This window comes from Silurus meridionalis, chromosome 13, assembly GCF_014805685.1.
Source record: "Silurus meridionalis isolate SWU-2019-XX chromosome 13, ASM1480568v1, whole genome shotgun sequence".
Classification (NCBI taxonomy): Eukaryota; Metazoa; Chordata; class Actinopteri; order Siluriformes; family Siluridae; genus Silurus; species Silurus meridionalis.
Window position 1 is genome coordinate 6,827,118 of NC_060896.1, and position 25,286 is coordinate 6,852,403.

Genomic DNA, 25,286 nt, shown 5'->3' on the forward strand with positions numbered 1-25,286 from the left:
CCCCTTTTGAGTCTGGTTCCTCTCAAGGTTTCTTCCTCATAACATCTAAGGGAGTTTTTCCTTGCCACAGTCGCCACGGCTTGCTCATCAGGGACAAATGCACACCATTCACCATCACTGTTGATTTGTGTAAAGCTGCTTTGAGACAATGTCTGTTGTGAAAAGCGCTATACAAATAAACTTGACTTGACTTGACTTGATAAATTGGATTCAGACTGTTGGTGCCTTGAATCAGAGAAATGCACCACCTGGAAAAAAAATCAAACACTGTAGTGTGGTGTGATGGTGTGCCTCTCTTGAATTAATAAGGAAACAAAACAGTTTGTCTCTTAGCCTAATAAAAAGCAAGAAAATACAAAGATCTGCTGTTATCCAAAACAGCACGTAAACAATCAAACCGAAGAAGTCATCAGTGCTGTAAAAGAAAAGCAGATCATTATATTAATGAGGAACTACATTATTAGTGGTGCTCTATTAGTTTTTATTATTGGTCATTTTCATGCTGCAGTAATAAGTCAGTTTTTCTAATATGTCTACTGCTATACCACGATGCGATTTACAATTTTCAGGGTGCCCTAAATTCAGGACTCAGTGGGAATATGTTGAGCAAACATCAGCTTTTGGCAAACAAAATTAAAAGGGGGATTGATGAAGAATGTGCCATGCATATTTCTTTCTGTAAAGCTTAAATTACAGTGTACTGTACATGACTAGCCTTTTGCTTCTCATAGAAGCCAGACAATCACAATCAAGGTGTTGCACAGAATCACAAAAAAAATCTCACATTTCACTTCTCATGGTTATGGTCTAAATGATTCCTGAAGCAACAGTCATGGCAGGTTTGTGAAGTCCACTGGCAGGGTGCATTTGGTACCTGGGCCTTCAGTGGGGACTTACAGTGCCCTCCACAATTATTGGCACCCCTGTTTAAGATGTGGTCGTGGACTTCAAAAAATTCTCCTTTTTAAAACAACATAGAACCCAAATGCAAAAAAAGAGAAAAATCCAACCTTTTATTTAAGTACATTACTTTGGTGGTAAAAAAATCACACATTTAGAAAAAAAAAAAAAAAACTTGAAATCATGTGTGCCACAATTATTGGCACCCCTGATGTTAATACTTTGTACAACCTCCTTTTGCCAACAAGACAGCACTTAATCTCCTCCTATAACATTTCACAAGATTGGAGAACACAGAGAGAGGGATTTTTGACCATTCTTCTTTGCACAATCTTTCTAGATCATCCAGTGTCCTGGGTCCTCTCTTATGCACTCTTCTCTTTAGCTCGCCCCACAGGTTTTCGATTGGGTTGAGGTCTGGGGACCAATTAAATTTTTCAGAGGAATTGTTAGGGGTGCCAATAATTGTGGTACACATGATTTCAAGTTTTTTTTTTTTTCTAAATGTATGATTTTTTTTACCACCAAAGTAATGTACTTAAATGAAAGGTTGGATTTTTCTCTTTTTTTGCATTTGGGTTCTATGTTGTTTTAAAAAAAAAGGAGAATTTTTAGAAGTCCACGACCACATCTTAAACAGGGGTGCCAATAATTGTGGAGGGCACTGTATATATACAGAATGAAATCTGCAGACTCACACACACACCCCGCCCCCTCACACACACACACACACACACACACACATCACTGTGGATATTCCATCTAAAACTGTAATTGTATACAAAATAACAACTGAAACCTAGAGAAAAACCCACAGTAATCACAATTGGTATAGAAGGGATGACAGGGTATTGCTTGGAGCTGCCAAATATAAATGCAAGAGAGCTGCTGCAATAAAAACACTAGTTATTAAAGACCATTAAAATTATGTTGAACAGAAATGCAGATGATGGTGCTGTGATGTTCCAACTTATATTAGTATTATGTTGTCAGAACTGCTGTGCCTACAATCCTGAGGGTCATTTAGCGGCACGGGTATAAATATCTTAGAAATATATGTAAATGTATGATAAGCATGTCTTCTTTTAATATTCATTTTATTTGTGTGCCTGTATTTGTACAATGTGAATGTACTGTTCCTAATAAATGTATATATATATATATATATATATATATATATATATATATATATATATATATATATATATATATATATATATATATATATTACAGGTGGTCCCCAAATTCCGAGGTTCGACTTATCGACCTCGACTTATCATATGATAGTTGAAGAAATTTTTAAAAAAATTTATTATCATGCGGCATTTGAATTTTCGTATGTTACATTGAGATGCTCCCAGTATGTACAGTATGCAACTCAACCTTGTGAAATGCCTTATTCTCACCAAAAAAAAATTTTTTTTTTTATGCGTATTTTTTATGTTTAATGTTTCAAAGCTAATATTATATAGTAGCTAATAATAGTACAGTGGTACCCCGCTTATCGACCAACTCGGACATCGACCTTTTCGCTTAGCGAACAGTTTTACGACCGAAATTTGCGCCCGCTGAACGACCAAATGCCCGATTATCGACCTTTTTTTACCCCGACCCTCGTGGAGCGAGGGAAAGGAACTTCCCGGTCTCGCTTCGTGGAGAGAACATCTATCGGAAATTATAATTCGGTTTGTGAAAAATATAGTGTTATTTAGTGGTCAATATAACAATTTAGTGCGTGTATATTGTACACATTGCTCTTCGACCTTTTCGCATTTCGACCAGTTTTAAGGAACGGATTAAGGTCGATAAGCGGTGTATATATTTACATACTGGTCATCATTCTTTAAGACATTAAGATTTTTTCAAGTTACGATGTGGTCATCAGAACATCTCATCCAAACACATACACACAAACACAAACACACACACATACTTTTTGAGAACAGTTTGCAGATTTTCCGTGCTGCTAACAAAACAAAAAACTACTTTAGCTGCTTAACTCGCCACTTAAGTTTTCCTCGTGCACACCAACACACACACACACACCCACTCGCGGTAACCCCCCATGGCTCCGCCCTCCCACCACAATGCACCACTCCCACACTATACAAATCATTACCAATCTTCCATAAAAAAAGCTTAAACACATTTAATAATAATGATTGCAAAATTGACTCAATTGAAGTATGTAATGTAATCCGATTGTTTCGATAACATTTTTCAAATATCTTATTTCTGTGAAAATATGTTTTTATTTATTGTTTTATTTAATTCAGCTGTACCTTTGAGAAAAGATTTTTACATCATGGCAAATGCTATTTCATTTAGTAAAATGTTTTTTTTATATATATATATATATATATATATATATATATATATATATATATATATATATATATATATAGTTTTACAAATATACATTTCAGCATAATCACTAATCTGTGTGTAATTTCCTTCATAGCCAATTAGTGATACCATTTATTATTAATATTGACCACAATAATCCACTTTGAGGACATTTTCCTTAAATCATGCAGCCCTAGTTTCTAGACATGTGAGGATGCTCCTCTACAAATAAAACTCATTTTTTTCAAATTATACAAAGTATGCAATAGTTTTCCCAAAGGGCAAAGCAAAAAAAAAAAGAAAGAGTATAGAAAGAAACACTTGACAGATGTGTTATACAAATCTTTTTACTCCTGATATACACCTTCTGCACAATTTATTGGTTTGCATTTACACCTTTTTAGTGGTCCAGTTTGTTTATTTTGATTAAAGCTCTATGTGTGGAAATGGATGGACCCATGTTAGTCATATTGTCCTATAAGAACATTGAATCGATCCAAAGAATACATAAAGATCACGAAGACAAAGGGCTGCCATGTCATAATGTGTCTTGATATGTAATTCTAGAGCTGTTCCTATTGTGCTAATGATCTTTAGCATTTACATCTCAGTTACTTGTTATGACATCATCAGATGATGAACAATTTCCAAAATAAACAGTTAATTCAAAAGCAATGAAGGTTTTTAAAACCCTGCTCTAAGCTATAATGCTGTAACTTCTCACCTGTACTCCACTCAGCAAACCCAAGCACTTATGTTTCACAAGGAATAAATTAGCATGCAGCTATGCAAGCTCTTCTTAACTTAATTGGAGGTGTTCTACCAAATATGAGTTGAGTAATAATATAAGAGAAGAGAGCTGGTCATTTCCATAATCGTTACCACGCAGCCAATGATCATCTACCAGGACGTTGGAAGAGCAGATACAATCTTGCAACACAAAAAGACCCTTACAAAATATGACAATTGGACAAAGCTGTGAGACGAGGCATGCTTTTGTTTTGCAAAAAAAAACTGCATTCGGGCTGGAAAATCGCTGGCTGTGAGCTGACTGGCATCTACTAGACCCACATTCAGGACAAAAGCTATGCCAAGCCTCTGTGCAGTTTGCCAACTTCATCCTAATTCCCCTTGTTTTAGAGAAAATAACAATCAAACCCAAAATATTATATTATATTTTTTTAAACATGACATCATCCAGGTAGTGAAAGGCTTCCTAATTATACATCAGATATGTGTGATCAAGCAATTTGCTTATATTTTAAAGATTTACGCTGGTTTAGTGTCATTGTGTTCCTGCCTCTAGCACTCAGAGGCAAAAGTCTAAAATCTAAGTCAGTCTGGTACCACAGTACATCTCAAAATCTCTGAATTAATTTTGAATCTTAGCATTGATGCAGTCGTACGGAGTTACACACAAGGAACTGCTGATTATCAGTAATAACCCTGACAAGACAATGGAATACATAGAAGCTCTTTCACTGGTTTGTCAGAAGCCCACAAAGTAATCTGATTATTTTAATGTTGAACTACACAAGCAAAACATTTCCATGCTTCAAGTGAATCACAGCATGGTGTCATTTTTGCGTTCAGTTTTGAAGTGTACAACTGACTGCAGACATCGGCAATATGTAAAACATTTTAATTTGTGGATAATTTTTTCCTTTTCTTTGGTGTGTGTGTGTTTATGTGTGTGTGTGTGTGTGTGTGTGTGTGTGTGTGTGTGTGTGTGTGTGTGTGTGTGTGTCCAAGCCAGATGATGTTGCACACAGGCTAATTTATTACCACAGCTAATTTCCTCTTCCAATCAGAGCTTGCATTAGCTCTCAGGGTTTTCCTGTTTGAGAAATCCATATTTTACCTTCTCAGTAAAACTACACGCTCATTCAGTACGACTAAACCTAATGATCTGCACATGGCTCCCAACTCTGATGACACTTGTTCTCTACACACACTAAAATACAGTATAAACAGATCCACATCATTCTCAAATGAACCTGGAGAGCAAACAATCAAACTGAGCTTTAAGCTGACAGTCTTAATTCCACAAAAATACTATAATGCTATAATGATCAAACACACACACACACACACACACACACACACACACACACACACACACACACACGCACACTTATATGCATAGATAGATAGATAGATAGATAGATAGATAGACAGACAGACAGACAGACAGACAGACAGACAGACAGACAGACAGACACACACACACACACACACACACACACACACACACTTACATACACATCTGCATTACCCAAATTGGGTTTAACAAATGTTAACTTTTTTTTATTTATTTATTGTATTTAATTAATTTATTTTGTGCCAGTATAATTACTTAATTTAATCAATATAATAAAAAAGTGTATTGCATTAGTTTGAAATATTCTATTTATATATTATTTAACCAAGCAGGCATTTTTTTGACAGGCACTGTAAAATACCATAAGACCATAAAATTCATATCTGCTTTTGAACGTCCCAGGTAAAGTCAGGTACTGATGTAGATGAGGAGGCCTGGAGTGCAGTCAGCTTTCCAATTCAACCCAAAAGTGTTCAATAAGGTTAAGGTCAGAGCTCTACGGTAGGCCAATCAAGATCTTAAACTCCGAACCATGTAAACTATACTGTTTCTTTATGGTGCTCGCTTTGAGCACAGGGGCATTGTCATGCTGGAGCAGGTTTGAATCTTGTAGTTTGTTCTCCAATGTTACAAAATCCTATACAAAGACATGCTGCACAAATGTGTGCCTTCAGGTGTGTGGTAACAGTATGAAATGGCTAGAAATGCCAGGTGTACCAATACTATTGTCTATATAGTGAATATACACACAATGTATATACTGTAGAGGAGACAAATCATTTAAGGATTTGCTTATCCATTTTTTATGGAAGTGAGATGAAATTCAGTTTACTTCAGTTATTCAGTTCACGTTTATACCAACATAAATGTAGAAAAAAAACTATAAATTGAAAGGATTGTTGGGAAAAACAATTTCTGTTTTTAAACTCATACAAATAAAGATTTATCAAGCGAAAGAATAGTTATGTCAACTAAGAATCTACAGTATATAGAATGTGACAAATCTCACACTTTCTCATTTCTTATCTACTTAGTTAGAGAACATTTAGTTATGTTATATTTCATTTTTTTTATATATTCACAAAAGAATTGTGTGTGTGTGTGTGTGTGTGTGTGTGTGTGTGTGTGTGTGTGTGTGTGTGCATGTGTGTGTGTGTTTATGGCTGTGCTGCTTATGATTATGATTTCAGGCTTGACTGGTAGCTACTATTTTTTCATTCACCTTCAGTCAGGGTTGAAATGTGTCCGGAACATTAGGCAATAGGACACACACACACACACACACACACACACACACACACACACACACACACACACACACACACACACAGTCATTCACACCTAGGGCAATCTACCATAGACAATGAGCCTAACTGCATATTTTACAGTGGTGAGAGCAAACTAGAAGAAACTGAGGAGAACTTTGATGGTTACTGTAAACAAATACAATTGTAGAATATTGTAAATATTATATTTATACTATAATAAACAAGCTACTGTTTGTCCAGAATGCAGCAGCCAGAGTTCTGACAAGGTCGAGAAAAATATCACCATATAACCACAATCTTATCATTCCTACACTGGTGACTCGACAAATTAACTACAAACTACTTACTTACAAAGCCCTAAATGGTTTGGCTCCCATGTCTCTATGCAGTCTTCTAACACTCTACAAACCTTCACGCTCCTTGAGATCCCGATACTCTGGACTTCTAGTAGTTCCTAGAATAGCAAAGTCCACTAAAGATGGTAGAAAATTTTCACATTTGTTTTCAGGGCTCAAACACACTCTCCCAGTTTAAGTGCAGATTAAAGAAAACAGCAGCTACGCTAATTCCTCTCCACTGCTTTTCTTTCTCTACCCATCCCAAGGCATCCTGAGGTTTGGCCAGCTCCAGTCATGTCCCACCTCATGGAGATTGTGGACCTTTAAAGAAGTAGATGCCGACCCCGCAAACAACCCAAACCATCTAGAGACGTACCAGCGCCATTTGAATTTCACTTTATGTGGAGTTTGGACATTGGACCCCTTTGAGTCTTTAAAGGCTTTGGCATGGAGAAGCTTGTGTTGGATCTGTGATGATCTCAAATGTTGAGCTATTTTACAAGTATCTCAGTAGCTCCTGGTTTAATAACTTTGAGACAATGTCCGATGTGAAAAATGCTATATAAAAAAACATGACGATAAAATTTAGAAAATTATTATCCGGAACACAATAACAAAATGGTACAAATCAGAGCAAAGTATGTGTCCTAAAATGAGAAACATGGAGGATTTGTGAAGATATTTTTGATATTTTTTTAATTAGTGTTCGAATTATGTAAATACTGTGCAAGAAATTGGGTTTATTCAGAAGAAAGAAACACAAACAATGAGGAAAATGTCTGTTTTTAAATAATTTATTTGCAGGCAGTGGCCAGATTCAAACCTATCCTTCGTCACATGTGTGGTACAGCAGCTGTAACTACGGTGCACTCAGTTCAGCATTATAGACACACCATAAGTTTATTAAACAAGTCAATCTGACATAATGCACAGGGGACTCAAGAGCACTGAAGTTCCACTTCCTCCGAATCAATCTTTTTATTTTCACTGTCTCCTGTGGTACTACACACTCTGTTTGTATGACACCCAGACTTAACCATCCATGGACTTGAAGGCGACTCACTGTCATACTCACTGTCCTATTGTTGCTCTGAAATGTCCCGTTTTGTCTTCACAATATTGTGAACTTTTTCTAATAATATCATTTGTTTTTATCTTGAAATATTCCAATTTAAACAGTGTCATAGAAAACCATGCGACCTCAGACAGATGTAGTGAAACTCCACGCAAGCAAAAACCCGAGAACAGGATCAAAAACATTAATCCTAAAATGATGCACAGTCCAACACTATAATATATAAAACAGAACAAAAATAAAAACCAAACAGTCACAGGCAAAGGATTTAGGTATACAGGCATTTCTTGCAGTACTCCATCAACTCGGTGCTGCCTGGATGATCAACAACGATCTATAAGGTCTAAACACGGGTATTCATGAGTGAAATGAAGACTAATTTAAAGCACAGGGCATATCCAATTCAGAGCAGGTGTTTTTTCCCTATCACTTTTCCTGCATTTGTTCTCTCTATCCACCCACTTCTCTGCCGGCTTCTAGTCTTTTTTCCCTTCGGGATTTTTTTTGCCCTTGCCTGATCCTTTTACCTCATCTCTTAAATGCTTGTCCATGTTATGGATCAGACACACACTTGGTGAATCCATCTTGTCAAGAGAAAAGTCTGTAATCACTTAAACATGAGCTACCAGAGCATGTTGCTTATAGATTTAATTAAATGTCAGATTATTTTGAATGCGACTAAACAATTACAGGAGGATTTTTTTACTGAGAGAAGAAGCATGTAATATGACTTTGATCTGTCAGGAGATAGAGCCACGTCAGAAACGCCAACGATGCAGGAAGTTCTAAATATATGTGTTATTTGGAGTCGGAGTCTGATTGCAGCATTTAAAATATTTCCACAGCACAGTCCATTTTAAAACCTGTTCACACACTGAGCCACTCGACTTGTTTCAACGGGTAAAAGTTAATAGATAGTCTGCTTTCTGAAACACACCGATAGCTGTTCAGTGGCATGTTCATAGCCCTGGCCATAGCAATCGATACCCCACAGAGTTCAGCCCTTAACACTCATTTATCTAATGCTCAGGTAATGACTTAACACCAGTCTGACCATCAGTGGAAAGAAAGGAAAGAAAAAAAACAAACCCTCCAAACCAGTCGCACAGAAGGAGATTACCTGCTCCAGCTATATGACTTCTACTATACATATGATATATAGTGTGACTCCGGTACAAAGAAGAGGCTAAAGAAATGAACTGCGCAAAAATTGGAGGACGTCCAACAGAAACATAGTTATAGAGTAATTAGTATGTACTGCTTAAAGGTCATATAGCTGTCAATGCAAAAGAAACTCTACTTCCTAGAATACACAGTGTTCTACATGGCTGGTGTGGACTACAACGTGGCTAAAATTGCTTGTTTTCTTGTCACATGTACATAACAGCATTTTCAGTCCTACCTTCAAAACCTTTCAAACTTTATTTTCTCTTATAAAGCCTTTTCCTAATTGCCTGGACTCTTTTCTGTTTCTGATCCAGATTTTTGGATTTGTCTTCCAGTTCCAGTAAAGAATCTAAACTGCAATTGCATCTCTCTGTGAATCTGTTGCTTGATATATTGTACACTGAAAAACGATATCTTTTTGCATATTTCATCATAAGGGCACTGCTATTAAAATGAGAAATGTAAATGAATAAACTCACAATGCATTTTTACTTCTATTAGATATATTGTTTAAGCATAGCTGAACTACAGACATAAAAAAAGAAGTTATTTAAACTGGAAATATAGAGTATTTTCTCTTCTCTGTTATTTATTTGCTTGTTAAAATAAAGCTTTTTTTTTTTTTTTTTTTTTAGCCATTATTTATTTTATTTTTTTCACGTTGTGTTGACAAAAGTATTTTTTTTTTTCACCCCAAACATATGAGCATTTGCTATATTGTGTACTTTAATGAGTCCTGTGCAGTTTCGTATACACATTACTCTAAACAGTAATGTAATGGGTAGATGATAAGTAGACCATTACCACTGAGTAAATCCACAGCAAGCCGATTAGAGTCACTAGAAATGTGTGAAACTATGATCATATGGTGTAAAAAGAACAAAGTAAGAGCAAAAAGATTTTTTTTTTAAAAAGATTTTGAATATAATGTTAAATAATGAGTCCATCAATACCCTTTAGTCTGCTTGCACTGAGTTCATGCAGCAGCCGTTTCCTGAGATGTTCGCATAAAGATGAACAACGGCTGTGACTTTCCTTTTCAGAGGTCCTTTGTCCTGGATTATTAAGGCAGAAGGAAGAGGTGTGCATATTCTCTGTTCAGACAGGCTCTGCCATTGCAGGAACCCCACTTTAAATAGACATGTAGTAGGCTAGAAGCTTTAATGATATAAAGAATTAAGCTCATGTTTGCAGATTGTGACTGTGATGTTTAATTTTTCCAAGATGTTGAAGCCAAAGAGAGAGAAAACTGGAGAACCGCATCACTACTGGTTAGGAAAACAGCTATAACCACATATGGACTAAATATGCTACTCATATTTGGTATAGTTCAAGTTACAAAGCTGCTCAAAGGCACATTCAGATTATTCAAATTTTGTTAACACACCTAAGGTTGCCAGATAATGATTTCCTGAGTATAAGTGTCCTGAGATACCGTATTTTTCGGACTATAAGCCGCTACTTTTTTCCCATGTTTTGAACCCCGCGGCTTAAACAACGAAGTGGCTAATTTATGAATTTTTCCTGGGTTTTTCCCGGTTTTACAAACTTCAAGCCAAAAAACTGAACCCCATAACATTAGACCAATGAAATTTATGAACGGAAACGAAAAAACGCACCTCACCTGTGAGAAAAAGAAAAAACTCCCGAGAGAAATAGTTGTGAAAGGAAGGAGGAAGACAGTGAACAATGACTTTCTTGGTCGGCTACTGTTTAGATACAAGCCGTTGTAACGCGTTGAGTCTGGGTGAAGGGAGAGCTCACTAACTCCAGTTACAACAGAAATCATTTAAGCACAGACAGGTTTCCAAAACTCGTGCTTTTTTATTTTTCTTGGCAACAGCGTTACGGGTTAGTCAAAGAAACTTAGAAATAAGCATCAGAAAATAATAAGGACATATTCCTCAGTCTTACACACACGCAGTAATACCGGCAGAATGCAGTGCCAGGCTATTCCCAAAATACCGCTATGCTCCTAATAGAAGCGCAACATATTTCACCCGTTACACCGTGTGTAACGTGTCTTTCGTTAAAGCCTGTGTAAAGTTCATTAGTGTAGACACCTGCAGCTTATAGACAGGTGCAGGCTTGTTTTTATTTTGTCTTGAACTAGAAGTACAGGATAAATCTTGGGTTAGATGTAAATACTGTATCTACTTATTGTACATGATTATTTCACAATTTTGATTTGCTGACTTAACCTAATGCTTATGTTTAATTTTTTTATTACTGAATGAATTGCTGTGTATTGTAAGGAAATCATAGCAATAGTTTGTTGCACAAGCTGACCAAACACTTTACTTACTGTACAGCTTATTTTATACAGTTTATTATTTTATTCATCCTAAAATTCAGCCCTGGATATACAGTATGCAGTGTCTCCAATTAAGATGTGCCTTTAAATAAAAAAACAGTGGCACTGGAGTCACAGGAGAATGCTGTTTCTCCATAAAAGCAATAAAACGCATGAATAATTGTCTTAAATTTAAGGTAAGTAGAAGACATGCCTCTATTTTTTCCCACTCCAACCCACACAACCCACCAAGAGTACCTGATTTCAGCATCGACTCTTTACTACCACACGTAACCTAACTCTCTCTGTGACCCCTGGTGAGGTGTTCATATATTTTACCATGCAGAAAATACTGTACAAATATTAAGGCTAGCCATTTTCTTCAGGTGTCTGAGATACACTTGTGACTGTAAAATTTTCGTCCTGTTAGTGTCACGATGGTTTCAGTGAAGTGTTTTATCTGATGCACGCTTCTTCTTTCTACCTTCTTCTTCCTTCTTTTCTGCCATCCACAAAGACGCTCGGAAAATCGTCTAATCTTCACGTCAAGAATTTTAATAGCATACATTCAAAGGCCTGGGCACGAAAGCCGTTTTTTTTTTTAAGTTGGTAAATAGATACGTACTTTTGATGTTTATTATCCCTACACTGCTCATAAACATGGGAAAAGCCAGATAACAAGGCTTAAAATGTAATGTATGAAAAGCACCGGGCGCCCATCAAAGAGACAGAAACCTGGTGCAAAGATTGAAAGACTAGAGATAAACAAATACACACAAAAACCTGCCAGGACCTGAAAGTGTGTTCATATTCACATTTATTACTTTCATCACATTTTACTAAGTAGTTATTTAATAATTTAGAGACATTTCTGAATAACTTGTGATGCAATGTGTAACTGAAAATGAGAAGACTTTGTGTGATTTTTAAAAGATGAGTTTCATGCATTAGGCCAATTTTAATGATGTCTTGATTTATTTTTTATATTTCTGAAGAGTGTAGTCTAAGTTAACAGTTTAGTTATCTCAACCTACTTTTTTAAATTAGAGTAAATATGCAGGCATATCAATTATTTTAATCCCATGAGAAAACTAATAAGGATGCATTGTGAGTCAGTTTTATGTACATTAGTAATGTGTCGACTCGCTCGCTTTTACTTTGTTAATGTATTTTCTACTGCGACAGTCACAGCTAATTGAACAGTTTGCGATTAGTTAATGAGACTCTCAATAGACACTACTTTACTACCCTTTCATTTTCTGGCTGTATATAAGGTGAAATTCTGAGGTCAAACCTGAAGCATGTATCCTACAACAATGTATTGTGAAATTATGGATAAAAATCTTCTCATTTGGGTTTAGAATCAAACTAAGTCTGAAACATATAGCAGATGTCATTAGTTATCTCTCGGACTATGTAATAATTTGGAGAACAGAAGTTCAATGTAAAGAAATAAAATTAGCTTCTAGAGATTCCCAAAGTGAATAATAATTATTTACTGTAATGTTATATAAAAAAAAAGTGGTATTATACATTCCGGAATATCATAAATGTTTGTCTCTCTCTCTTTCTCTCTCTCTCTCTCTCTCTCTCTCTCTCTCTCTCTCTCTCTCTCTCTCTCTCTCTCAAACACATCTTGTCCACTTACAGTAAAAGTGGACAATGTAAACTCCTGATCTAAAGACTTGATTTTACTGCTATCAATGTCAATGTCAAAGTCAATAATACCTGAAACTACTTCAAAATATAAAACAAACATTTCCTCACAAAAACATAACCACATCAACAGTTATATGCCTTTGTTGTTAAAGAACATTGTTTTTATTGTTTATCATTCATTTTAGATGATGTAGACTCACCACTGTACAGATTCTACAGAAATAATGCACACCTTCTGACCAATCAGGTTCAAGAATTCAGTTGAACACAAAGTAAATAATTCTTAATAAACTGAAAATTCCTTTTCCCAGTGATGTGAATAAGTGACATATTTACTGCATGGTAATAAAGGTCTGACAGAGAAAGTACGAAGAAACTTTTATATTTAGTAACTCTACGTTTCAAGCTGTATTGTGGAGTTGTATTCATATGAAAATAAAAACACACAGAACAGAAGTTGCTTTTTTCATTGCACTTTTGAACACCAGCATCCCCCAGCGCAGAAAAAAAAACTACATTATTCCGATAGAACAGATTATTCGCATCTCTCTCTCTCTTGGTTAAATTCTCTTCCATCTAGTGGTTTAATTGGCACGCCTGTATGCAGTCAAATACTGTAAAATGCCATAAGAAAACAAAGTGACTAGAAAGAATTAACAATAACAATACTAAACGTAATCTAGCACCACCTGCATACATCATCTCTAGCCTTTTTGTAGCACCTTTGAGTCCATTGAAATGATCCGAGGGAATTGCAATTTTCCTGGGGATTTCGAAATGTAGGAAAATAGTGTATTTTTGTGCAAATTCTACAGGAAACATAATGCAAATGCATAAATGGTTCTTGAAAAAGCTAAACAAATGTATTGAACTGTGTTGCTGACCTTTCTTTTTTATGATGTTCCTCACAGTTTTTCAGCCATTGTGGAATGAAAAAAAAAAAAACAGCTATTAAGTCCAAATGAATATCCTTGCTGACCATCCAACCAAAGGATGTAAAAAATTCCGATTTTATTGTGCGCCTAATAGATGGCCTCGGATCAGCAAATCGCAATCTGAATGGTTAAAGTGACAGTTCCATTGTCGTATATTAGAAGCTACAGGCGTCCACACGGTTGATTTCAAAGCCCTCAAGGCAGATTTCTTTGACCTTGGCCTAATTGGATATAAATTTAACGTAAACATACACTACAGGAAACATCGCATGGCAACGGTAACAGTAATTTCATTAATAGTGATGGCATCGTCATTGTCATAGTAGAAAGCCTCTCTCTCTCTCTCTCTCTCTCTCTCTCTCTCTCTCTCTCTCTTTCTCAACTAATAAACTATGCACCAAGATAATGGCTAGTCTGATTTGCACACCAACACGCCATATTTATAACCAAAAAAGAAAAAAAATAACAAGAAAACATCATTCCACATAAAAGGCAGAGGCAGGCACTCAGCATTTTAATTTAGGAACGGATGTGCTATTAGCTACACTTTTAGGTATACCATTTAAGCTCTCTAAAGTGAAAAGTTCAGCAGAGAAGCAAATTCTTCAGTTTTTAGCAGTAATAAGTGCCACTCGCTGCGAATCTACATTGGCTGCATTAGTAATGTTGTTTTAGAAGAGTGAAAAACCTGAGAAAACACTCCTGCTGTCTTGGCTGTATGAGTGTCTATTAACCTGTTGCTGTCATGTATGTTATCATGATGGTGTGTGTGTGTGTGTGTGTGTGTGTGTGTGTGTGTGTGTGTGTGTGTGTGTGTGTGGATATGCAAGTTTCATTAATGCAGACCTATCACTTCTTCCTCTAATTGGACCTCTGCTTTAATGTGATTAAGGCTCAGTCTTGTGAACAAAGCCTAACCTTGTGTTAATAAGTATTCCTCAGGGTTCTGACATAACTGAGCTCCTCTAGCCGGCTCTGCAAGCGTGGCAAGTCATTAAATAGAAGGAAAAGGCCTGTTAGAAATATAGGTCCAAAATATACACTATGGCCAAAGGTTTGTGGATATCTGGCCATCTTAATCATATGTACTCTGTTATAATAACCTCCAGATTTTCAGAACAGGCTTTTGGCTGTTGGGATTTCTCTCCATTCAGCCACAAGAGCATTAGTGAGGTCCTGATGTTGGGTCAGGGGGCCTCTGATGCATTTAGTGCTGCAAATATAACTGTTAATTTGATTTAAATGGATTTAATCCAAACCTCAACCCAAAATAAATTACAAAATAGACCGTGTCTACATGTTCAGTGAATTAGATGAATATTTAAATAGTCAGTGCTTAGAGAGTGTTATTTATTTTTTTATAGGTAAAGTGTGTTCTGGCTGAGAAAATGCTTAATATCACTAGAATTTAAACCAGTAGAAATAAGCAGCACTGTAGATCGAATATAGAATAGAATAGAATAGAATAGAATAGAATAGAATAGAATAGAATAGAATAGAATAGAATAGAACATCATATATGTCAAATCATACCTGGACTTCATACATGAAGACGTTGGCATTCTTTCCAACCAATGAACATGGCATTTTCTGCATTACTGATCAGCAATTTGATTTCGATTTCAAAACATATTTGTGAGTGTCTATGAGCATGACATGCTGTAAAAACACTGTCTATGTGCACAAGCTGAACATTACTGACTTACTAACCCGCTGTGTGTATGAAAGGCACATGATACACACACAATGAGATTGGCACTTACACCTATTAAGTGCAATACCCTGTCTAGGTTAAATGAGCAAAACTGTAAAAAATGCGTTATTTCTTTTCCTCTAAAAAAATCCTTTTATTTATTTTGTTTGCATTTGTACAGAATTATATCACTTTGCTCTTGAGAAAAGAGTACATGTTTGGTTCTTGGTATTAAATGCATCCGACACATTTCCCTGTTTCCCTCCGGTTAAAAATGATTTAACAGAGCATCCAGCAAGTCGTCATTAGCATCTGCTAGTCTGTTACCCGATTGTTTAAACAAGTGAAATAAGTGTCTGTCTCTCTTGCTTCTAACAAGCTGTGTCACAAAAGTGGTAAAAACACACACAATTAGTGGAGAGGCACGTCTCCATTATGCAGAAATGCTAATCCCGCTCCTACTGAGACGCCAGTGTTGTAACAATTAGAGAGCGGAGGGCATAATCCCCGTGTTTGATATTGAGATTTAACAGAGGGTGAGCCATAATCAAGATCAATCACTTAAAAGTATTCACATATTTACGTTGTGTTGATCGTACTTTACCGAGATATGTAGATAAAATAATTAATTGTTTTATTCTCTTTATTCCAAACCAGAGGCTGTGACCAAATCAATTCACTGCTTATATTCTCTATGTACGCCTTTTCATTTAAGACGATTTATAATTAAAGCTATTAAGAACTTTGCCATACCTACAAGTAGTTAGAAATTAATTTCCTTATTGAATAGTTGGACTGTGTTATGTAGCATGCAGTCGAGTGAAAACCATTTTAAGTGAAAATGTTGGTACGTGTTGCAATAAGCATCTGATATTACGCCAGCCAAAATAGTATGGCAACTCACTGGTTTAGAAATGAACACTTTTTGTAAAATTGTAAAATGCTGCTCATTCTATTGAGACATTGTGCATTTTTAAAGCTGTAAGTTGCCAAACATGGTCTGATATTACGTTGGCTCAGTAAAAAAGGTCTGAATTAAAATTCTCTGTATTGATTTTATCACTTTGAAATAATGATTTAACCAAAATTCTGTCATTCTGTCATATTCGGATGGATCCAGGTACTATCATGAAAAATATGTTTGATAATAAAGCCGTCCTAACCAGCAATGGACCAGCTCAATTCACTCGTGTGTGTGTGTGTGTGTGTGTGTGTGTGTGTGTGTGTGTGTGTGTGTGTGTGTGTGTGTGTGTGCGCGAGCTTAAATTAAGCACTTCGGTATGGTTCTTTGTGCGATTTCTTTGTGTAAGCAAGCACACGAACACACAGCCACAATAAACCACGCTTGCAGAGAATGGATACAATGTTGTTGTTTGTTTTCCCTCATTGTGTACGCATGCATGGAGAAAACCGGCTATGATTATGTTGGGCAAAAAGAGAATTGTGCAGAGAAAATTCCCTCCTGGTCCAAATGAAGAGGGAGAGAAAGAAAGTCAGCAGAGCTCTTAGTCTCGCTGATGAGCTTATAGAGCCATGCATTCATTAGCGCCTAATACAGTAGAAAGACCTTTCTCATGAGAGGAGACTCAGCCAAATTACTGTTACTCAGTGTAAAGGTATTAATTTTAACAATTCAGCACAAGAAACAAAAGGCCATTATTGAGCTACTTTGACTTATTGAACTCAGCCAACAGGGGGGAATCATATACGTTATATTTCTGCTAATTGTGTCATTAAAATGAATGTATGGGAAGCATTCTATTTCTTTCTAATTAATAAGATGCTCACTGAGTAATTTTGATGGAGCAGTTTATTTGACGTCTATGCTTAGAGGTGTAATTTAAAGTCCATAAGACTTACAGTAACCGGATCTTGGCCGGTAAGCATCAGTCTCTCGTGACCCCTATCAGTTATGGTTGTGGGCCATGTTAATTTGACATGCAGCTGTAGTGTTGTCATGAAGATGTTGTGTTCGAGCCGGTCTTCAGGCTGAAGTGACATGGTGTTCACAAGCACCGTCGTTTATACAGAGAGAGAGAGAGGTCCCACACCACCTCATCCTGATTTGCATCTACAGATACATGCCATCTTCAACTCTGGCACCTCCAGCTCCACCTCCTGTCTTTTAGTCACTGCCACTATTTTCTAAATGTCTTCATTCCTTCCATCCTTCATTTATTTACTCCTTCGATATGTGGAATTGTCAGGATTTTCTCATTTCAAAAGAAATTCTTGAAGCTGGACGCTCTTTGTTTCTTAAAATTCTTGAAGCTTGTTTCCATGCATGCGCAAAACAAATTTTATTCTCTGTATGGAGTGAGTAGCCACAGTGACACTGTGCTAAATCTCTTTGTATACACCTGGCATCATTCTGTATGTTTTCAAGTTTAATAATAATAATAAAATGCCGATCCGAGGCAGAGACTAAACAAACTTGAGGTCCACCATTTAATATGTTTCTTTGTTCCACACGTAAAAAAGATTGCATTCGGTACACAGGTGTACCACACCGAAAGCCCTGTTTATAGTCTACTTTCTTTCTATCTCTGTGTTTGTCTGTCTTTCCATTACTATGGCCCTACCTTTATATGTTATATCTTTGTTGTATATCCCATAGTCTTGGAGATTGTTGATGAGACAGTTCAACAGAAGCTCTTCAGACTGGTTCAAGGTAACAGAAGAGCTCCAGTAACTCAGATTAACCACCCTGTACACATGTGGTGAGCAGAAAAGAATCTCAGAATCCTGCAGGAAAATTAAATCACCATCTCCATAACGCTGCTCAGCAGAGGGAAGCATGAAGTGCTCTAAAACTTCCTGGTAGACGGCTATGCTGACCTTGGACTTGATAAAACACAGTGGACCAACACCAGCAGATGATATGACTCCCCAAACCATCACAGACTGTGCAAACTTTACACTGGACCTCAAACAATTTGGATTCTGTGCCTCTGCTTTCTTTCTTCAGACTCTAGGGCCTTGATTTCCTAATGAAATGCAAAATTTTCTTTCCTTTCATCTGAAAAGACGACTTTGGTCCACTAAGCAACAGTCCAGTCCTTTTTGTCCTTTGCCCAGGTTAGATACCTCTGACGTTGTCTCTGGTTCAGGAGTGGCTTGACACAAGAAATGCGTCAGTTGTAGTCCATGGATATGTCTGTGCATGGAGGCTCTTGAAGCACTGACTCCAGCTGCAGTCCGCTCTTTGTGAATCTCCCCAATTTCTTAAATGGGCTGCATTTCAACTTTTTCTACCTCATTGTTTCCTTTCATTCAACTTTTCATTAATGTGCTTGGATACATCACTCTGTGAACAGCAGCTTCTTTAGCGATGACCTTTTGTGTCTTTTGACTGTCTTGTCAATGATTGTCTTCTGGACAACTGTGAAGTCAGCAGGCTACCCCCATGATTGTGCAGCCTGTACCAGACTGAGACACCATTTAAAGGCTCAGGAAACCTTTGCAGGTGTTTGGATTTAATTAGCTGATTAGAGTGCAACACCGTGAGTCTCCAATATTTTTCACAATATTCAAATTTTCTGAGATACCACATTTTTGGGTTTTATTAGCTGTAAGCCATAATTATTAAAATTAAAATAAATAAACACTTGAAATATATCAGTCTGTGGGTGATGAACCTATATAATATACGGGTTTCATTTTTTGTATTGAATTACTAAAATGAATTAACTTATGCTATTCTAATTTATTGAGATGCACCCGCATGTTAAAACAGCAAACGAAAACCCCAGGTTCCACCTCTGTCAGCCAAGAACAAAAATCTGAAGATGCAGTGGGCACGGACTCACTAATACACTACAGCTGAAAACAGTCTGGTCTGATAATTACTGATTTCTGCTGAGACACACAGATTCAGAATTTGGAGAAAATCACATGAATCCATAAACCCAACCTGCCTTGTGTTAACAGCCCAGGCTGTGAGAAGTAATGTACACTTTGGGTCCATTTAATACCATTCAACTTTCGCTCAAATGCCAGACATTTTGCTATCTGTGTCTTAATGACCACAATTATCTTTTAATGGCTACTTCCAGCATACACAATGTCACAAAGCAAAAATCGCCTCAAACTGGTTTCATTAACACGAGCGTAAGTTCTGTGTACTTCTGGCTTTCTAAAAGAACACCTTTGGGATGTGGTAGAATATGAAATTCATGAACATGAACAAATGCAGCAATGTGATGCAATTGTATCAACATCAACACGAACCACAGTCTCAAAAGGAATATTTCCAACATATTGTGGAATCCATGGCATGAAGAACTGAGGCTGTTTTGAAAGCAAAGGGAGGCTCTTCTTCTACCCAGGAAGTGCACCATGAGGAAGGAGTCAGAACATGACTTTTCTCCTAACTCCTATTTAAAACAGGGGCACCATTCAACACAACGAAATTAAATCAATGTTTATTGCCTTATATTGTTTATTGTGTTATAAACACACCACCATGGAGAACATCAGACAGCTTTCTAGACAATAATGACAGCTAATTATTGCAAGTCAAAAATAACAATAAACACAATCAAGGGAGAAAAGGGAGAAAGAACAAGGCAAATATTACAATGTCTGCACAGTTGATGATTTTTGTTATTAACTTTCTATTAAATGTCACCTCCATATGTTCAAGCATTCATTCTAACAGACAGCTGGGTTTAATCAATTATATAGACATATTACTGATACAGACAGTGATCCAACATAGTGAGCATTGGATCCTACTGTTTTTATGTTTAAAGAAATATGTATACTAGCTTTGCAACATTTACATTTACAGCAACATTTTTTTCTGCATATGTAATGACTACCATTAATATAATTACACTGCAATTAGCATCAAGACAACCTACACAAGTTGTCCTTCCTGGAAATCCCATTAAACTTCCTGACACTATTTTGGGAGTAATGGAGATGTGCGCAAATTAGCGCAGGTAATAAAACGTACCAGATTGGCCCAGCGTGAAACGGCATGTTAATGTCGAAAAAGGCGATGTAAATGCGAACAATTAAATCGCTACCGCTCTCCGAATCACGGCAGAATGCGAAATGAGATTTATTTGCATTTTAAGCCGTCAAACTGCTGCATTATATGATGCAGTTCTCAAAATTACACAGTTAGAGCGTGTCATATTTTCGAGTTTGATATCAGCACATTACACCAAAACCATGTTGACTATTCCGGGTGATAATGACTTCAGCTTAGACTCACAGTTTTCACTACAAAATCGAACAGAAAATGGTTTCATGGCTTCATCCAATCTTTAGAGAGCAAAAAGAGTAATGGTGTGTTCATGTTTTAGTGCTCTAATTAAAGCCAGAGTTATTTACACATGGCGTGATCAGAGAGTTCAATTAAACAAGAAAAATCACAGCGTAATTCATCATTTGTACTTAAAAAACAACAACAACAACATTGCAAACAAGCAGGGAATAAGATGCTATAGAAAAAAAATTCGAACAAGATTACATGTTAATGGGGTTCTGGTGTAATTTTCTATGTTTAAGGTGTTCCATAGTGACTCACTGTCTCTACACTCCAGAGTCTCTACTTCAGTGTTCGAGACTAAATATTTACCCCTACTAGCGAAAACTGATCCCAAAAAAGATTCCACTCACTTTATAGCACGTCGGCTTAGTAGCAAACTAGCTTCAACCTTATCTTTCAACCAATCAAACTTGTAGGCTAGAACTGACTTTTGAATAAATGTAAAACAATTAATGGCCTGTGCACAAACTTAGCAGAAAAAAAAATCCTACCTGAATTCGCAGCAGATCTACTCCTTGTTGATTTCACTCTGGATGTGTAAATGTGGACAGATATACTCAGAGAGTCCAAAGGGAACGTAGAAGATAATTAGAGTGGAAATTCTGGAGGGAATGATTACCTACAAGGGCAGCAGTGGGTCCACATACACAGAGTGCATTAATGGAGCTAATAGGATCATCCCAGACCATCTGTCCCACTCAGTGTGATGTACACTATAAATACATAGAAGGTGACAGAGGTATTCCACAGTGCCACACACAAGGCTGTAGCATACAGGAGAATTTATGTCCTAGTACAGGTATAATTGGACTATTACAATAATCCAACACACCGTGCAAGACTCGGATACATATATGGGAAATGTGCTTACATTAGGAAACTACGCGTGAAGCATTAGGACTAATGGCACTCGTGACGTATGCTGTATGCTACCCAGTCAATTTTAGTGCAACTCTGTAATATGAAGTTGAGATTTTGGCAACAGCAGCTCATTTTGAGCAGATTTGGACGTTCTATTGTTGTTTTTTTCAAAGCAGTAGCTGTTTCCTGTGTGTGAGATTGACAGATTACAGCTAACATCATAACCAGGTTAACTATAAAAATCACAGCCAGCCTTTGTGTGAGAAACAAGTACCACAATACACTCACATTTTCCACTCCATCTTATGATATTTTTATATATTTTGGTGGTATTTTTTTTAAACTATCCCAACCTGCCAGCTCAATTAACATTCCTGTCTGCAGCTTCTCTCCAAAAAAAAAAATAAAATGAATTAGTGTGAAACCTGCTCCAATGGGCCCCTGTTAGCTTGTATTGTAGTTTCTAACTCTAGTGAGCTAAATATTTAGGAGAAACGGGTGGAAGATTTCTGTCCAACTAATAAAGTAAGCAAATCAATCTATATGTATATGTATATATATATATATATATATATATATATATATATATATATATATATATATATATATATATATATATATATATAATTGTGAATACGAAATATATAAACATTTGCTTAAAAGCTGATATAAATGGCGGCCTTTTCTGCCCCTACATGGACAAAGCAGCAAATCCAAAGCGCTGAGCCATGGCACTGGTCCACTGCAAATATCCAATCAAAGAGAATAGCTGATGGGACTCATCTATCTACGGGCAGCAGATAACATCCTAGAGGCTCTACTAATCATTTTCAGCCGCACTGCCCTACCGTCCTAATGCAATCTGAACTAGATTCAATAGCACTCAATTATCTGATACCATCATCAAGGTTTATATCCACATGTAAATTACATTTCTTTCTTTCATAAAAAGTTTATTTCTGTTCATTCTATTTCTGAATGAAATAGAATGAACATGGTTAAATGATGGCACAATTAATAGACACACATTCCTGCTCGCAAAAACTCACTCTTGCATGTACACTGTCCCTCAGCCCACTAAATATTATACCTGACTGCAAACTCGGTCCACTATAAGCATCAGCTAATCTGGTCTCACACAGAAGATTCCCTCTTGGGTCGACTTCCTCCCATTGTGGAACCATCTCAGTGGGTCATCTTTATGTCATCTCAGGGAAGTACTGTTGCCTCTGTCATGTCTGGCTTTCTTTTTACGGATCGAAATCTATATCTGCAGTTCTGTGAAGCTCTAATGTCTTTTATTAAATGTTTTATACAAAATTAATTGAATAATTGAATTAAGCATTAATTAATTAAATTAATCATCCAAGTAGATTAACTGATTGCAAAGGATTTACTGATTACACACATCTTAGCACTGATACCAGGTTAAACCATTTTTGGGTGTTGATGTTATCAAGTCAAAACCAGAATGCACTGGGAACAATACAAAGGTAAAAAGGAAAAGAGTTGCGATTAAACTAGACAAAGAAAAACGTGTTTAAATGCACACAGGAATGAAGTTAAACACAAGACAGGCAAATCTAATGAAACAGAGCAGTTGAAACTAAAATAAAGGTAAACATAGTGCAATAGGGAATAGGGAGCCATTTCAAACAGTGACCATCATTAATGCTCAAATTCAAATACAGGACATGCGATCATATACCATATTATGCTTATGCACAACAGTAAAGGTAACCTATCACCTGAGTAATAAGCATGCTTGTTTTACACTTAAAAAAAAATAATTCTGATAAAAAAAAACAGCACCATGAACACAAACCGTTGAAACGAATTGCCTTATGAGATGTGTCGCGTATTTACCACACTCGTCTCACGAGTTTTTTTTTCTGGATGCGACTAGATGTCACTATTGTGATCGGACACACTCATATCACAGTAATAATTTCTGGCACAACAAAAAGTAAAAAAAAACACAGAAGGAAATATGAGAATCATAATTACCAGAACAATAAATTCAAAGAGAGCAACACAGACGATGAGGTAATCAGAGACAATGAGGCTTATCATACACAAAATAATAAAAATGAAAATCCATAGTGTATATGGAACTAAGCGATGATTGGAAACAAACATAATGAAACTGGTGATGACAATTTTTTTTAAATGAAATATGATAAATTTTATAACCTTATTAAACACCTTACAAAGTTATATGTTAGAAAATATGGAACGTGTGACGGGTCACTGTTTTCCCCGTCAGACACAATTAACAAATACATTTTCATACACAAAATGCAGGCTATAGGGCGCAAAGGTTGGGTGAGTTTTCAATTTACATATTAATAGAATCAGCATTTCTTAATGAGGGTAAAACAAAGACGCTTCAGGGACTTTTTTGCTGTCTAGTGACTTTTATTCAACATAGAAAAATCAGAAAAACAAGCTCGGTGTAATGTACTTGACCCAGTAGGGATGATGAGATGAAAAGGGATGTACTAATCAAATTAGAGATCTAATTTTACTGATACGGATAGCTAGGTTAGATCAATAACCGATTAACCAACCGATGGATGGATAAAAAAAATCATTTAAAATGGATAAAAGACAAACAAACAAACACAAAGATAACACGTTTAACATGAAATAATACTGAACTTAACTACAAAAATAAAAAACACCACCGAATCATGAAAATGTGCAAAAGGAAATAAACATGAATAAATTAATTAATGAATACAATTAATAAATTATAAATAATAAATATAATTTGCACTCTCCATGCAGTACGCAGTCTCACATGTAAAAAACAAACAGCACATGGCCAGTATTTCAAACCAGAAGACAGAAAAACTATCGACTGTATTTTTGCCGATAGTTCCAGCAATCAAACCTAAAGAGGGCCGATTCAGACCTAAAACCCTGCATCTGTATTATGGTTATTATTACTCACTTTAATTGAAATGCATTTAATCCAAACATCAATCATTCTAAATCTTACATAATTTTTTAGGAAATAAATCTGCATGCAGGAGACTAGTGTGTTTATTTTGCAGTTAAAAACGACCTACAAAACATTAAAGAACCCCTAATTTATTTCATATTAATTACTACTGAGCTTTATAGGTATCACTGATCCATAAAGGATGTCATAGGGGCAATACAACACATGATAAACTTTCAGTGTAAGTCAGGAAGTTATTTGGAGACCAGGACAACAAGACAATAGGACAATAACGTGATGAAACTGTGTGAAGAAAATAATAGAGAATAAATTACAGAAGAATTGTATCTTCTTCTTGGTTGTGTGACAGTGTAGAGCTGGCAGTTGACGTGTGAGTCAGCGAAAGTGTGTGATCACAAATG

General features: G+C 36.3%; 1 protein-coding gene across 4 annotated transcripts in view; it reads right to left on the reverse strand.

Annotated features, from left to right (window-relative positions):
• shank3a (SH3 and multiple ankyrin repeat domains 3a) overlaps positions 1-25,286 on the reverse strand; it is a 288,699-nt gene that overhangs the window by 231,982 nt on the left and 31,431 nt on the right. The window contains exon 1 of one of the 4 annotated variants that reach the window (XM_046863927.1): positions 21,548-21,647. The exons of the other annotated variants lie outside the window; for them this stretch is intronic. The gene's annotated coding sequence lies outside the window, so the exon portion shown is untranslated. Of the gene's footprint in view, positions 1-21,547; positions 21,648-25,286 lie in introns of those variants that run through there. 4 annotated transcript variants of the gene reach the window in all.